Raw genomic sequence first — 16,004 nt, forward strand, 5'->3', positions numbered from 1 at the left:
AGAAATAAATGATGCCCATGGAGAGACAAAATGCAAGCTACCGAAAGAAAGTTATTAGAAAATATCTTTAAGTAATCTACTAAAACATGGCAGATGGTATAAATGGTTGACTGATAAATATTATGCCATATAAAGGGCAGCATAGTAAGCAGCCATTTGAAAACTGTCACAGTCTACTTCAAAGCAAAAATAGAATTAGGAATTTGTCTTAGTCAGGGTTACTATTGCTGTGATGAAACACAGTGACTAAAGCAATTTGGGGAGAAAAGAGTTAATTCAGCTTAGGCTTCTCCATCATAGTTCATCCTCAGGGGAAGTCAGGACAGGAACTCAAACAGGGCAGGAATCTGGAGACAGGAGATGATGGAGAGACCACGGGGAAGTGCTGCTTACTGGCTTGCTCCCCATGACTTGCTCAGCGCGATTTATTATAGAACTCAGGACTACCAGCCCAGGGATGGCACCACCTACAATGGGCTAGCCCTTGCCACCAATCACTAATTAAGAAAGTACCCTACGCGCCCTATCCTATGGAGGCATTTTATCAACTGCGGCTCCCTCTTATCTGAGGACTCTAGCTGTGTCAAGTTGACATAAGTAAAACTAGCCAGTGTAGAATGACAGGGTCACTATGACACTGGAAAAACACTTAAATTTCCATAATCTCTTTTTTCCCCTCTTTAATCTTCAAGGCAGGTATATAGAAACTGGCTTGGGAAGAGTTTGAGCAAATGATATGCAAGACTTCATGAGATGACTGCAGAATGTGATTCGGGTTAGACTTCGGTAGCAACGCTGCAGATGGCATCCAGAATCCTGAGCATCTGCTTGCTGCACACCACAGCCTCTACTTAGGGCTCCTGGGACATTCTCCCAAATTTTTGTGATAAGCCTGAAAGCCTCACATTGTTACTACTACTCTGCCTACAGGGCGCTTTGCTAGCCTCTTCCTTTCTGTTTAATATACATGTACCACCCCTTCATGTGTTGTCTTGTAGACATCAAAATGGACATGAAGGTGCACATTAGTTATCTTTCAGAAACTGTCTTGGAATCTGGCATCATGGCATGCCCCTGTAGTTCCAACTATTTGAGAGTGGAGATGGGAAGACACTTGAGCTTACAAGATTGAATAACAGTAGGATGTAGGATATTGTAAGACATCATCATTGTCAACAACAAAAAAAAGAACAAATAAACAAAAAAACCTGATTTGCTTACCATTTCTAACTCTATAACGGGGTCTTTCTTAACCCTTTGTGCTGAACATCATTTTGATCTTGTTTACTTAGGGCAATCTTTGCTTTCTGGGTTATATCACAGATACACAGAGCAATGCCTAGCTGGACTTGCAGTGGGAGGCATGTGGAGGATTTTTTTTTTTTTAACCTTATATGGATTTTCTTTGTTTTTGTTTGTTTGTTTTAAATTGGGGTTTGAAAGAAAGAGACTGGAGACTGGAGTGTGGAATCTGAGAACTCAGCAGGTCTCTCAGGGATCGGGACCTGATCTAGTTTCTGAAAAGTGTCTCTGCTGCTCTGGGCCAGCCATCAGGTTTCTTAACTATTCCAGTAGCAGCTGGCTGCTTTCCCTAGGGAAAGTGCCAGAAACTGCTAGCTGTCCCCTCAATATCTCTTCTCCTTACTGTTGGTCTCAGCTTGATTTAGTCTGAGGCCATGAGCAGGTAGAAGATAGCGCTTCCCAGACTAGTTGGCCTTTGCATCTAGGTGAGGCCACTGAGATGATGTCCAACAGTGGGTGGGACTTCTGGTAATCTTTCTAAGGAGACTTAAACAGCTAGGAGGAGCAGCATATCACTCCCCCCGCCCCCGCCGCTCCCCCTACTATGTTCCTTGCTTATTTCTGTCTGGACTTTGGACCTCTTCCACAATCTTCTGACTTGGAGGTTAGCAGCCATGTTGAAAATAGGCTGGATTTGTTTTAGAACTATGGATGTCTTTCACCGGACGTTTTGGAGAATGAACGCTGCTCATAACTCTTCAAGAGAAAGCGGCCTGTTGGTGAAGGACGCTGGTGCAATGCCTCCGAAAACAAGCCAGGTGCTGATGTGATGCGATCTCCAGGAGGCTCACCTGAGGTAGCCACCAGCGCTTAGATGTGCTAATGAAGCTAAGCAGACACATGCTGTGCCTTAGGCCAACATCCAGGTCTTTTACAAACCGGAAGTGTAGGCTTGGAAGAGATTTGATGACGCGTGTGGGGAAAACAAAATTTGCGAGTGAAAAAAATGAGTCCCCAGACAGGTGATCTTATTCTCACGAAGACTAATTACAGAGAAATTTCTCAGACACAATTTTATTCAGACTAAATATTGCCACCACTGTTGCCAATCTGCCACTTAAGAAAGAGGGACCACTGGGCCTCTCGTTCATAGGCGTTATCCACTTTTTCATTCATGACGAAAGTAATAAAAGAATACATTTTTATGACTGAGTTGGTACAAAGATGAACATGGTAAAATTATGTATTGTAAAATTTTATTTTCCTTAAACATTTATTCTCTTCTGCTATTTTTATGTGTATATACATGTGTGTGCAGGCACACCAAAGTCTAACAACAAGTGTCTATTTCTGTGGCTCACCACTTTGTATTTTTATTTTATTTCTGAGACAGAGTCTCTCACTGAACTTGAAATTCACCAATTTGACTAGGCAGACGGGCCAGTGAGGTCCAGGAATCATTGCATCTCTGTCTCTTCAGTGCTACTATACCCAGTTCAGGGGCAGGAATTAAATTTGGGTTTTCACCCTTGCATGGGAAGCACTTCATTGATTAAGTCATACTCCTCATGACTTTTCTTCTGATTATAAAGGAAAAATATTTCAAGGGCTCCTGAAAACTTGGTGTAGGGTAGACTGTTATGAATTATGCATGCATGGGAAACCCCAGCTGGCTGGGCCAGGGTATTCTGCGTGTGCGGGGGACCATGCGGGGTGGACATTCACAACCCAGAGGCTGCATCTGCGCGGAAATGATTTATTGTAATGAGGGATAAAGAGAAAGATAGGAACAGACAAAAAGGAGAAGGAGACAGGGGGTTGGAGGGTGCGCACCTAGTGGGAGGAAAGCAGAGTTTTTTCCTTAAGAGGAGTTTTTTCCTTAAGAGGAAAGGGCAGAGTTTTTTCCTTAAGAGGAGGCTTCTACATCAGGACTTAGGACTCAGGGAGGCCCCCAAGGGGCGGGATTTCAAGGGGCGGATCAGAATATTAACATAGACACTGTGTTTCCTAGGTCTACTGAGCAGGTACATCCTAATACAGTCTACTTTTTAAACAATGGATCTCTGTAAGTATGCTTACAAATTAAAATATATTTTAAAAATTGCCCTTCTCTAGTCATATTTTAATATGAAGGGTTTTCTACCTTAATGAAAAAAAATAGTAAACTTTCCCTCTACTTCTGTATAGGAACTAATTAAATTCTATGGGAATCATTGTTACTTTTGATCAAACCCAACTTATAAAGTTTTTGTTGGAACCTAATTGAGGAACAAAACTCACAACTTTTACATCCCTTTATTGATTGCTAGCCTAGTCCATGATGATTCTTCTGTGAAAGAAGATTCTCCTAGAAACATTTTCTATGTTATTAGTGTCTTTATTTTTACTAGCCAGAATTTACGTATTCAGTGCTCCTGAAATTTTTATCTGTGTTTGATCTAGTTGGTTGATTAATATTTTACATTCTTAATATTCAGATGATTTTCTTCCTTTACCCCTTTATGTGCTACACCAGAGAGCTGGCCATTTTAATCATCTTTCAAGTGAGAGCTTTGAGGTGACTTGATCAGTTGCACCATTATGCTTCTTCACATTTTTTATTTCTGTTTTATCTTTTTAAAGGAATCCTTTCTTTCATCTTGGGTCAGATACTGTGAGAATATGACTTATCAGTCCCTTATTTATAAGAAAGCCTTCAGATAATGAGACAAGTTTATCAAGGGAGGGTAGAACAGGGGATAGAGAAAGAGCCCTCAGTTCCTCATATTTTCTATTATAGGTATTCATCATAGTGCCTAACTTACAAATAATGACTCAGTAGACGTTAATCCAGTAGATGTTTACAGCTGCTACATGGTAGTTACACACAAAGGTACAGCACACAATTGATTCATTTCATTCCCTTTCCCCAGATTCTCAAGCCAGAGTATTTGTACCCACTTCTGAAAGTGTGACTAAAGACAGTAGCTCTCCTAACAATTTCACTACTATGTAAGTGTGTAGAGATTAAATTAGAAACAAAATATGTTTAAGGCCATTCAATACAAGCCACATACTACTGTCTGGTATCTAGTCTTACATATATATTCACTAAAAATCTCCTAACTTGAAAAGAGGTTAAAATATTCCTCTATGAACAGCAGTCCTTGGGAATATCTCTGATGGAGTAACTCCAGCCACAGACCTGGGAAGGTCCTGGAAGATGCACAGGCAGGTGTCACACCCCAGGCAAATACTGTTTTTTTCTTATAACTTGTAGAGTGACTCACACTGCTCATTTGGTTCACGGGCCCAATTTCCCTTACTTTAAGAATTAATACATTCCTCGGATCATTTCTAATATTTATGCCACTTTTAGTATGGCATGATTTCATGAATCTTTAGCAAGATATTATATTGAAATTAATCTGGTTGTGTGATAATTGCAATACTGTTTTGCAATGCTCAGAATTTTGTATACCATAATAATAAAAATTTATGGCATTTTCACAATCTGTATAATGTATCTTGATGATATATTCAAACCCACTATTACTTTCTCCTAATTTTTGAAAAATAGTTCCTCTGTATTTATCTATTTTTATATAGATTTTGTGTATGAAGAAAATGTATAATGCTTGTCTGTTTGAGTCTGGGTTATTGCATTTAACATAATAATCTTCAGCTTAATCCATTACAACATAATTTTCTTTTTCTTGTGGCTCATTATTACTCCATTGTGTATACATTCTTTCTTTCTTTATCCATGGCCATATAGGTTGGTTTCATAATGTGACTATTGTGAAGCATGTCATGATAATCATGGGTACTAGGTACCCTTACTGTATACTGACTTTGATTCATTTGGGTATGTGAACAGGAGTGACAGATCAAATGGTAGTTCTATATTTTGTATAATCTTTGTCAACAAGTACCCTGAGAAGGATTATAATTCATGTACTTTAACTTCAAACCATTAACAGATATAAATACAAATACTTAAATGTAGGTCAAATACTTCTGTTGTGATCTAGCCTTCAATTCTGTGTTGAAATTCAAAATATTTTTTGCAGCTTTGAATGTTTTGTGCACTATAGAAAAGTAGCTTTGACTAGAGAAGGTGTTCCATTTCCCACAGAATTTGGACTTAAAAATAAAGAATTTTGTCTGTAGAGAAGTATCAGTAAAAAATTGACAAGAATATTTTCTGCGTATCAGAGCCTAAATGGTGGTGAGATCCACAGTGGTTATAATATCATGAATATTTTCATTGTGCTTTATAGATTTCAAGTGTTTTTTTTTTCTATTGATAATAGTGCAATTGTGCTCTTAAAATGTCTTTCATCTCTATAAATGGAAAAAATGCTCCTCTTATTTTGACTATAATTACATAATTATAATCAAATTGTAGATTTGTGTAGTAAAATAGAAAAAGAAGAAAACACATGTATAATATCCCAGCAACTATTGCCAATCTTATTTAATTTCAAGATATTCTACTTATTCATATTATTGTGTAATGAAGAACTGAAGTTCATAAAAGTTAGCAAGCTAATAAATGCTAGAGCAGGAATTGAAATATATGTTTACCTGACTTTATTACACTTAACTGTGTTAAAACATTATAGGAAAAGAAGTTATAAGGACCCTTCCTTGTATTTGGGAAAGGTGAATAGTTCATTACCAATTTGATCAACTATTTAAGGACTGATATGACTGTGTGCATGTAGAAAAACATCACATTCAACCTATTTGTGTACACAGTTAATGTTTGTTAATTTCTTTAAAGAAAAATTGACATGGTAAGATGAGGATAAGTGGAAGATGCAAAAGGTAAGTTAGGAGACCATGTTCTGGGTGGTACCTAAGTTGGATGTGATTTAACTATGTTCCCTAGAATGCCTAATTGATTATAGCATTGATATGAGGATGATGCTATTACAACTTCTACAAGAAGTCAAGGAAATGGTGAAGGGGGGTGTGTGTCTCCGGGGCTGTACTTTTAGAGGCAGTTCTCCTTGTGATGTGCAAGAAAGTTGTCAGAGAAGGAACAAGCCTGGTTCTGTGTCCTCACTTGGCTCCTGGTTCAAGGTGCAGTCACCTCATAGTTCCTGTAAAACAGCCACCAGTATTACCTGCACCATTGAGTGTTAAAGCTAAAAGGCAATATTCATATTCATGGATCCTATACTATACTATTTTGACATTCAACCTCTAAAACTATGCACTAAATAAACCTCTTTTTTTTTATAAGTAGCCTGTATCAGGTATTTTGTTATGGTAACAAAAATCTGAGTAATATAGTTGGGCATAGCTCATTTCCTTTCTACTGATAATTTAACAGTTGTGCTATGTCAGTCATTAGAAGATGAGCATCCTTCTGTGATCTCTAAATCAATGAATGTAAAAATAATAATTCAGGAACACTAAAGGAAAAATCTGTTCTAATTTTGTCTAGCCTTTGCTTCCTCCCTGTGCTTCATCTTTCCTCCTCCCCACCCTACCTCCCATTCCTGTCTGTTCCAGTTCAGTTATTAGCAGCTCAAAGAATAACTCATTACTCAGGCCCATGATCAAATTCCATGAGGGTCACAATATAAAGGGAAAAGATATCTAGATTTTCTAGGAATCTGACAATCTAAAGAATATATTCTTAGAAATATAAAAGGCAGCTTAGGGTTCACAGTTATTTTTATGAACTTACAGTCTCTGCTGTGAAAATCTTGATTGGGATCCATTCTAAATGATATGCAAGAGTATTGCATAAGTGTCCTCTACAGTAAGTGTACCTTGCCTGTGTAGCTGATTGTTCTTAGTGGGTTTTGAGAGCAACGTTGTATTTGCAAACAAGTAATAGCTTCACATTGCTTCTTACACAATCCAAAGACATTGGCTTTCACGTATGTGCTGACAATGCTGTGATGAGAAACATAAAAATGTTTTAATGCCTTAAATTAGTCATAAGGGGCTCATTTTATTGTCCTAACCAAAGAATACATAGAGATCAATTACATCAAAGAAGGGATGAGAGTGAGAATGCTTCATATTAAAAATGTTTCAAGCTGTAAGAATATGGGGATCACACTAGTGTAATATACACTTGCCCCTTTAACATCACATATAGGTATGTTAGTATATGAGGTAGAGTGGCTTGTGTATGTTACACTGGTATGCAGTTAGACAAATAAATTAAAATATACATATTTGTGAGTGTATAATTTATTAACATGATATATAATCATATATGTGAATAGTTATATATAAATACATATATTTCTCTATATATACTTTATCTCTACCACAAGATGGATAAGTAGATACTAACATTTTTCTCTAGAGGAGTGTTTTCCAGCTCTTTCAGAGACAGTGCTTTGAATTATTAAAGGGAACACTTCACATTCATATTTGAATAACTTATCTGCAAACAGATAAGTTGGAAAGTACCATTATTCTACAGGATTTCTCACATTGCAAATGATACCTAAGGTTCCTCCTCAACTGCATCTTTGTTAGCATTGCCAATAAACATTAAGTATATAATAGAAAGAGGATTAAAAGGCTTAGTTGATTAAATATGAATAAGAAAATTAGATGGAGCATAAATTTAATATTGATAAGTATCTCTTCCTGATTATTTTCAGTTCTCAAACAATTAAATTGCTCTTCAAATTTTTAATAATTAAGTTTTACTACTCAAAATATGCAATTCTCTCTGTTCCAAAATATAATTACTAGCTTCTCTGAATATACATATGAGTGCACTTACTATCTCTTCATTTGAACAAATTTCCTTAAGTAGAGGAGACTTTTTAAAAATATACACAACTGAATTTTATAACTGAATTCATTGAACTTAGACAAAAATCAAAAGAACCATTTCTCATATAGCTAATGCTCAGCATAAGGATTTCCCATTCACCCCTCTTAGAAAGCTGCTGTGGAAGATAACTGAATGGGATTCTGACAGTATTTTCATATTCAAAATAAAAAATATAAATGACAGTATTTTCATTACTGCTAATATTTGAGTCTAAATATTTATATTCTGGAGAAAGATTAAATGAAAGTCTGACTAAATTAGGAGGGGAGAAAATATGAAACATGTGCTAATCACTGAAATAGATTTTTAAAATTTATGAATCAATCAGCATTTAATATCCTTTATAGAGTTTCATCTTTTTCTCCACTGACATTTAGGAAGAAATTTAAATTGAAAAAACAAAGTGAAATAAATATACCAAGGAAAATGATCAATTTGGTAAAGGTCTTAATTAGATGATTCATGAGGTCTCTGCTTGCTCCCACCCATGGGTCGGTCAGTAAATACGGAACTTGAGAGACTTCGTGTAAATAGTGTGTTGGCACTAGGGGAAGGTAAGATTAAAACTAGCTCCTGGAATAGTTCTTGGCAGCTGCACTCCTCTGAGGCTGTGAGTTGGTGCGAGTTGATGCAAAAGTGATTCTGTGCAGGACAGTTTGTCCTTCGCGTCTGCTGTGCTCACAAATGTGAAAATATTGATGTTGCTGTGAACACACGAAAGAACACCACTTGAAAACAGTAAACATTTTAAACTCTTAGAATTATTTCTTGCTTTTGCCCTTCAGTGGAAATTTTTACCATATGGAAACAAGATATTGCCAGGCAAGGACAGGCTAATGAGAATTAGTGTTTGCCTCTTGACTGTTTTGAGAATAAGCATGCCCTCAGTTGACGTTTAGAGTTGTTGGCAAGTCCTATCAGCTAATAAACAGTGGACATCTACAAGGTCAGACTCCCTGTAGGAGACTAGACTTAAATCTTAGTGATAATTACTCCAGAGAAGTTCGTCTACTTAGAAAGACATAATTTCCTTCAGAGTAAGCCATTTCTAAAGCATTAGTCATCATTTCTCATTTTGAAAGGACAATTGAAATCCATCTTTTCCTTCTAACACTTTCACACTGCTTCAGCATTGCTACCAGATGCCATTAGCTGCTGACACCAACACAGATAAACTAATTTCAGCACTTTATCTTCTAGATTAAGTAGGAAGATATAACCCATGCAAGTCCAAATAATGCTTATACTTGAAATATATATCATCAGTTTCCTCATGGGTTTAACTGCAATACTGTACCCCAAGACCAAACATGTTTATATATCTTTCTGAGAGTGTAAACAAGGAAGAATCAAACTGTTTCTAATTCTCTGAATCATTAGAGGTACCAAGGTTTTAGTTTTGATGTTTTCAAACAACCATGTATATTCATGGCATTCAAAAGTAGAATTGAATTGTGCTGCATCTTTCTACCTTCAGGGAGCAAATACTTTTGTCCAGTTTAATGCATTTAGAGGTTTCTTCAATTGAAAATTGACTTGTGTTGTATAACCCAGTGATTTTGATGGAGTAATTAAAAGTTTGCTTCTTGGAAAAATGGTCATTAAAGAACTACTCTTTAAACTTCTGGATATCTTTCAAGGAGAATGTGGAAAGTAGAATATCAAATATCAGGCCTCCTTGAACTGAATGGTTTCATGTACAGATTTCCTCTAGAAACTTACAAAAACATCTGCGTTAGCATTCAGAATTCATGATGACAAAGGACCAACTCAAATAACACTTCTAAAAAAATAAATGAATAAAGAAGAACACAGTGGTTCACAATTGAAAGTAAAGGAGATGGTTCCAAAAGTGGATTGGTACAGAGGACGCTAGGAATCTTGAAGACCTTCCTTCTGGGTTCATGTTTCATGTGGGTTCTTTGATGAAGGCAAGTTGCCCATATCACTCATACATTTTTCCAATGTCAACATAACTATCTAAGAACTTCATTATGTCTGAGCAACTCTGATGTTATTATTTGTTTAACCTTCACTCAGTCACTGCAATTAGATGAACACAAGAATGCAGCATCCTCTTAGGCTTAGGTCTTAGGGATATATTCCACCTCCAAAGCTCAGGATGCAACCTCACCTAGACTGAAAAAGGGGAAAAAGTGAAACTGTAAGCTCAGACTGAAGGCATTTTCCATTTTCTAGAACAAAAAACTTTTTACCTTCTTGGGAGTTTTACTATCAGCACATCATACACAACCTCATCTTGTATAATCCCTTACATTTCAAAGATGTTTAAAGGTCATACACTTAGGTACAACTTTATAGATGTAATAAACCACACTCGAGCACAACAAACTATTAGTAAGATGGTTGACTACACTGGATTCATTATTGGCATTTCTTAAGCACATTTGTACATACATATGAATACAAAACGTAACTTGAATTTATAATTCAATCTTATTTTATTCAATTTATGCAGATGCTTATTATTGCATTTGTATAAACAAAATGATGATACTCTTTCCTTCCTTCAATGAAAATATATAATGCTGCCTTTGATTTCTTTTACTGAAGGTAAAATAACTAGGAAATCAATTCGAAAATACAAGAGGAGGGAATATAAGCATATTACTAGATAGATACATTTCAAATACTGCATAAAATATCATATAAGTACTAAATTTTCATGGCTTTCAAGGTCTATAGAGATAATCTAATCCTAAAATTATCAATACACTGTCAACATTTCCTCCATCAAACAAGACAGCCAGGAACATACTCACATTAGCATATCTCTATGAAAAATATTAATTTAAGGACTCCCTGCTCACCCAAACACATGCAATTGCTCCTCACCTCACATAGATTTTTCATGGGACCCTTATTTATTCTACTGAACCTCTCTGTGCTCCTAGCACTATGTTAAGTGCTAAGATGTATTAATGAGCAAGATGTAAGTCAGGATTATTTCACAAAGCTTTCAGTCCAGTAAGAAACAAGGACATTGATTTTGCTATTACCCATTTATACTTATTGTACTGAACTAATACTTCAGTACAGACCGAAGTTTTTTTTCAAGGGAATTTCCAATGTTCCTATTATTTTGTCTTAAAACCTTGTCTTACTTGCTCTGGAAGTCTTAGGAAGTTGCCTTTGAGCCTAGTGTAAAAGAATGGAAGGGTGAGCTGCATCATATGCTTCAGGATCTGATAATCATTCACATACAGCAGAAGGAACACAACTAAGGGGCTACTGTGAATCATGCAGGGAATCTTAGGCTGCAAGGAATTTAGTATCTATCCTAAGGGCCATTCTAAAATTTATCTTAGAATAGGCTTCAGCAAAGCTGGGACAAAGATGACAAGATGAGAGATGCAGTAAATAGATATAGAGACTTGTATTAAAGATGTGAGAATGATTACAACAATAGACAGGGTACTTGAGAGTTGATGGTATGGTGGTTCTCTCAGTACTGGAAAAAAAGATGATGTGTTTGAGTGGAAGTAAAAAAAAATAAGTAGAAGAGAGAGAGATGATAGATAGATAGATAGATAGATAGAGAGATAGATAGATAGATAGATAGATAGATCTAATAGACTGTAAAAATTCTTATGGATTGAAAATGAAAGGTTAAATTAAATAATTCAGTATGAGACTCTGCAAACAAAAAAGTCTTCAAGTATCGTTTGTTTTACTTGATCTAAAGAAAAAGATATTTTATGAAACAATCCTACACAACCAAATCATATAGAATGGAAATAATATTTCACAGGTGAATTTTTCATTCTTACTATGCATGATGTCTTCTGATTTTTTTTACAACAATTTTATTTTTTTAAAGGATTGGCTTGTGATGATCAGTTCTTGTCAATTTAACACAAACTAGAGTTACCTGGGAAGAGAGAGCTCAATTGAGGAGTCAGATCCATAACACTGACCTGTGGGCATGTCTGTGGATTAATGATTTATTTGAGAGGTCCCAGCCCACTGTGGGAGGAGTCACCCCTGAGCAAGTGGTTCTGAGCTACATAGCAAAGTAGGATGAACAAGCCATATGGATTAAGCCTATAAGCATATTTCCTCCATGGCTCCTGCCTCTGCTCCTGCTGGAATGAGTTCTTGCTCAACTTTCCTCAGTCATGGATTGTGATCAGGATGTATAAGTCAAGTCCTTTCCTCCCTCCTTCCTTCCTTCCTTCCTTCCTTCCTTCCTTCCTTCCTTCCTTCCTTCCTTCCTTCCTTTCTTTCTTTCTTTCTTTCTTTCTTTCTTTCTTTCTTTCTTTCTTTCTTTCATTTTTGTCAGTGATAATTATCATGCAATAGAAAAACTGTGGATATTCATTGGCTGTGATGCCCCTGGAGACCATGTTAAGGTCTGAGGTCCATGCTGCCACAGGAGACCATATTGACATACATGGTCTGTGCTGCTGCCTGAAGTCATGTTGGTGTCCATGGCCTGTGCTGCAGCCAAGTGCAGTGTTGATGTCCATGGTCTGTACAGCCACTGGAAACCATGTGCAAGTCCATGATCTGTGCTGCTATTGAGAGTAAAGGGCAAGGAAGCTTTTGCAGTGTGATTAATGACTGTAGACTTTTGGTTGAGAATGAGAGACATAAAAGGTTTCTGTGACAGCGATTCTCCCCCACCTCCACCTCCCAAAATAATTTAATAAGAAACAGTCTAGACAGGAAGCCATTGAAGAGAACTCTAAAATATGGTGATAAGAATCCTGAAGTGTAACTCTTCACAGTTGATGGCTTCTGGCAGGGATTGAGAGTGGGGCAGGACACAGTTCTCTTTTAGGGGCACGCCACTGTGAGTTTGACCATGCTTCAGTGAGTATATAAGCAACACAAATTGGACTTGGTATTTTTTCTTTTCTTCTTTTCTTTAAGGTAGCTCACCAGGGAGGGGGTGGACCTGGGAAGACAGGGAAGTGAATGTGATCAGGGTGCATTATGTGAAACTCCCAAATAATCAATAAAAATATTATGCTAAAAAAAGAAAGAAGAAACAAACCCAACTAGGAAACTGCTGAAAACTATTGTCTGACTTTATAATTACTTTGGAGGTGCCCCTACTTAGAAATTTTTACCATATTTTTTATGTATGTTTTCAGTCAACCATGTTTGGTTAATAAGTATACTTTAAAATAAGCAAGCATCTTGTATAACTTTAGGGCTGCTTGAAGCACATCAATTTCCTAAACATGTGATCCCTATGGCCAACAGCACCACTGTATTTTATTAATAGTAAAAAAATTATTATTATTTATAATTTTTTATTAATAATTTATTATTATGATCTACTCACACTAAAATCCCTGAAAGCAGCTGAGTGACCTGAAGCAATATTTACTGTCTGTGAATTGGTGGTTCCCACTGCGGTCTTCCAGTCATCTAAATGTTAGATTCAACCCACTTTGCCTAGTATAAAGAAGGCAGATACCTGATGGTGCTTTATGTCTGTCAAATGTGTTTTTTTTATTTACTTTACAATAAAAACAAATTGAAAGGGTAACTTTTTTTCAAAGAATTCTTTTTATAGGTTTTTTTTTTTTTTTACTCTGTAGGCCAACTCATGTGTGTGCATGTGTGCATACCATCTCTCTATTCATCATGTAGGTCTTGAGGTTCCAACTTAGGCCATTAAGTTTGGCAGCAAACACCTTTACCTGCTGAGCCATCTAACAGGCCTAAGAGATAATTTTCTTAAAATAAAACTAGTAATAGAAATTAATTCAAAACACACACAATGAATCATTCCAGGACATTAATATTTTTTCCTACTTCTAAAAATTCTATTATTGTGAATAATTGCAAATATCTGTCCAATAGCCATGTTGTCTAGGAAAGAAATTATCAATATTTTTAAGGAGATCAGTGAGCACATATCTGTTAACTTATGTTTTTTCATGGAAAAATAGCATTATAATTCATGTGTCAGCATTACAGTGACCCATAAATGAAAGATTGTCTATTATTTTTCTAACTGAAAGATGATTTTAAGTATCAAAAGTATTCAGAAACATGAAGAGATTTGTCAGTGTTCTGCTCTAAAAACATTAATTCTTTTTTATAAAAGCGTGTTACAGGAACTACACCAAAAATGGACGTATTTATCATGATGTATGTCTTCACAACTAAGGTTGCCAATACCTTAAATCATGATTTTTTAAAAGTACACTTATTTAAATAAGCATTTTGCACTTAAATTATTCATTTTTCAAAATAAGATTTAGCTGTGTCGAGATATTTGTCAAAATTAAATTTCTATCTCTATCTGCCTGCTAAGTTTAGTGGCACAGCTGCCATGGAGCCTAAATTTGAACACCCAACTTTTATAAGTGGGGCACAGAATGCCACTCTGTAAGTAGAATATGGGGTCCTCATGACATGTTTCAAGGCCATAAATTCCCTCCCTACATATAATAATTCTACTAAAACTGAAAAGTTGAAAGTGTTGTGTAGAGGATGCTATGATACATATATATATGGATATATATATATATATATATATACATACATACACATAGAGGTATTTTTGAGTACTTGATGAATTGGAGAATTACATAAATCAGGAAATAACATTGCTGCAGATTTTTTTGTACTGTGTGAAGGACCTGGAGATGTTTTTGCATAAGAAGACCATTCTGCATGAGTGACAATGACGTGAACGATTAATGAAGTGTTCTCAAAGGGAAAGCATGGCAGTGATCTTCAGTAATACTACCCAGCAGTATGGGTACCTGAAGTGAGAGTGGCATGGAAGATGGTAGCTACAATGGGAATGTCAGGAGCTACTCAGGGGGTCAGAGGGGGAATGGCCTCACAAGAGATGTCAGAGTGTGAGTAGAGTAAAATGGGCATCAGTGAAGAGTGGCAGAGATATGACTGGTTTGGATATATGGGACAAGAACAAGATAACAAGTGAATTATCAATGGTGGGAGTCATGTTTTTCATTGTCAGACAAAGGGAGGGTGGGCAGGACAGGACAGAAAACTAGAATGAATCCTGTGATGATTCAGAGACTAGGAATATGAATCTGCACTATGAAGACCTAGATGTGTGCATATCAAGGCATTCTCTGCAGAAACAGAACCTTTAAGAGCACCGCAAGGTAATTTCATTAGTTGATGAGATTGTGGAGAGATCTATGGTGTAGTTCCAGTAGGAAGGCCAGAAGCTTGCAGAACAAGAAAAGCCTACAGTTTGGTTACATTTTGAAATCGGGGAAAATACAAAAACAGAAGCCGCTGGAAAATCTAAGCTTAAGACAGGCAGGAGGAGATCTGACCCGTCCCGCGGGCCAGGTTATTGGGGAGACCCGAGGAGGCACCTCCTGAAAGATCAATGGGGGCGAGAGAGAAAGGAGACCAGGCGCCATAAAGGAAGACAGAGTCAGTCTGAGTCGCGTCAAGGTCTCGTTTATTGACTGGGTGTTGAGGCTTATAAGCAGGGCTTCAGGCAGGGAGGGGGGCAGGGGAAGCAAAAGGAGAGAAGAATGGAAAATTCCTAAGGAAGGGTGAGGTCGCATTGGTCCCAGGCCCCTGCAGCTGGATGATTAGCAGGTACTCCAGGAAGTTGTACAGCCCGCGGTTAGGCCAGGAACCTGTTTTTGCAAGGTTTGATAAAGTAAGGAAGGTCACACAAAATTCAAGACACAGCTATCCGGGGTCGGCCCCCAACAGTTCCCCCCCTTTTCTCAAAAATGGATCGGGGTGGCTAGGGTCCGAGAGAGCCCCTGTCTTAGGCTACACAGGGGGCTTCCCACGCTCGGCAGCGTGCCATGTTGAGCCGGTCTCGACGACCTCTGTACGCTGTTGTCTCCGGCGTGGGCCCTGTACTATTCCCGTCATTGGGTACCCTCTAGCAAGACCGTGGGGACGTTAGGGCCTTAGGACACTGAATCTGAGTCTTTGATGGGGCTCCTGGCTGGCCTCCTCAGAATCTACTCTGTGA

The sequence above is a fragment of the Peromyscus californicus genome, unplaced genomic scaffold (genome assembly GCF_007827085.1).
Source record: "Peromyscus californicus insignis strain IS unplaced genomic scaffold, ASM782708v3 Scaffold_19__1_contigs__length_69161282, whole genome shotgun sequence".
Taxonomy (NCBI): Eukaryota; Metazoa; Chordata; class Mammalia; order Rodentia; family Cricetidae; genus Peromyscus; species Peromyscus californicus.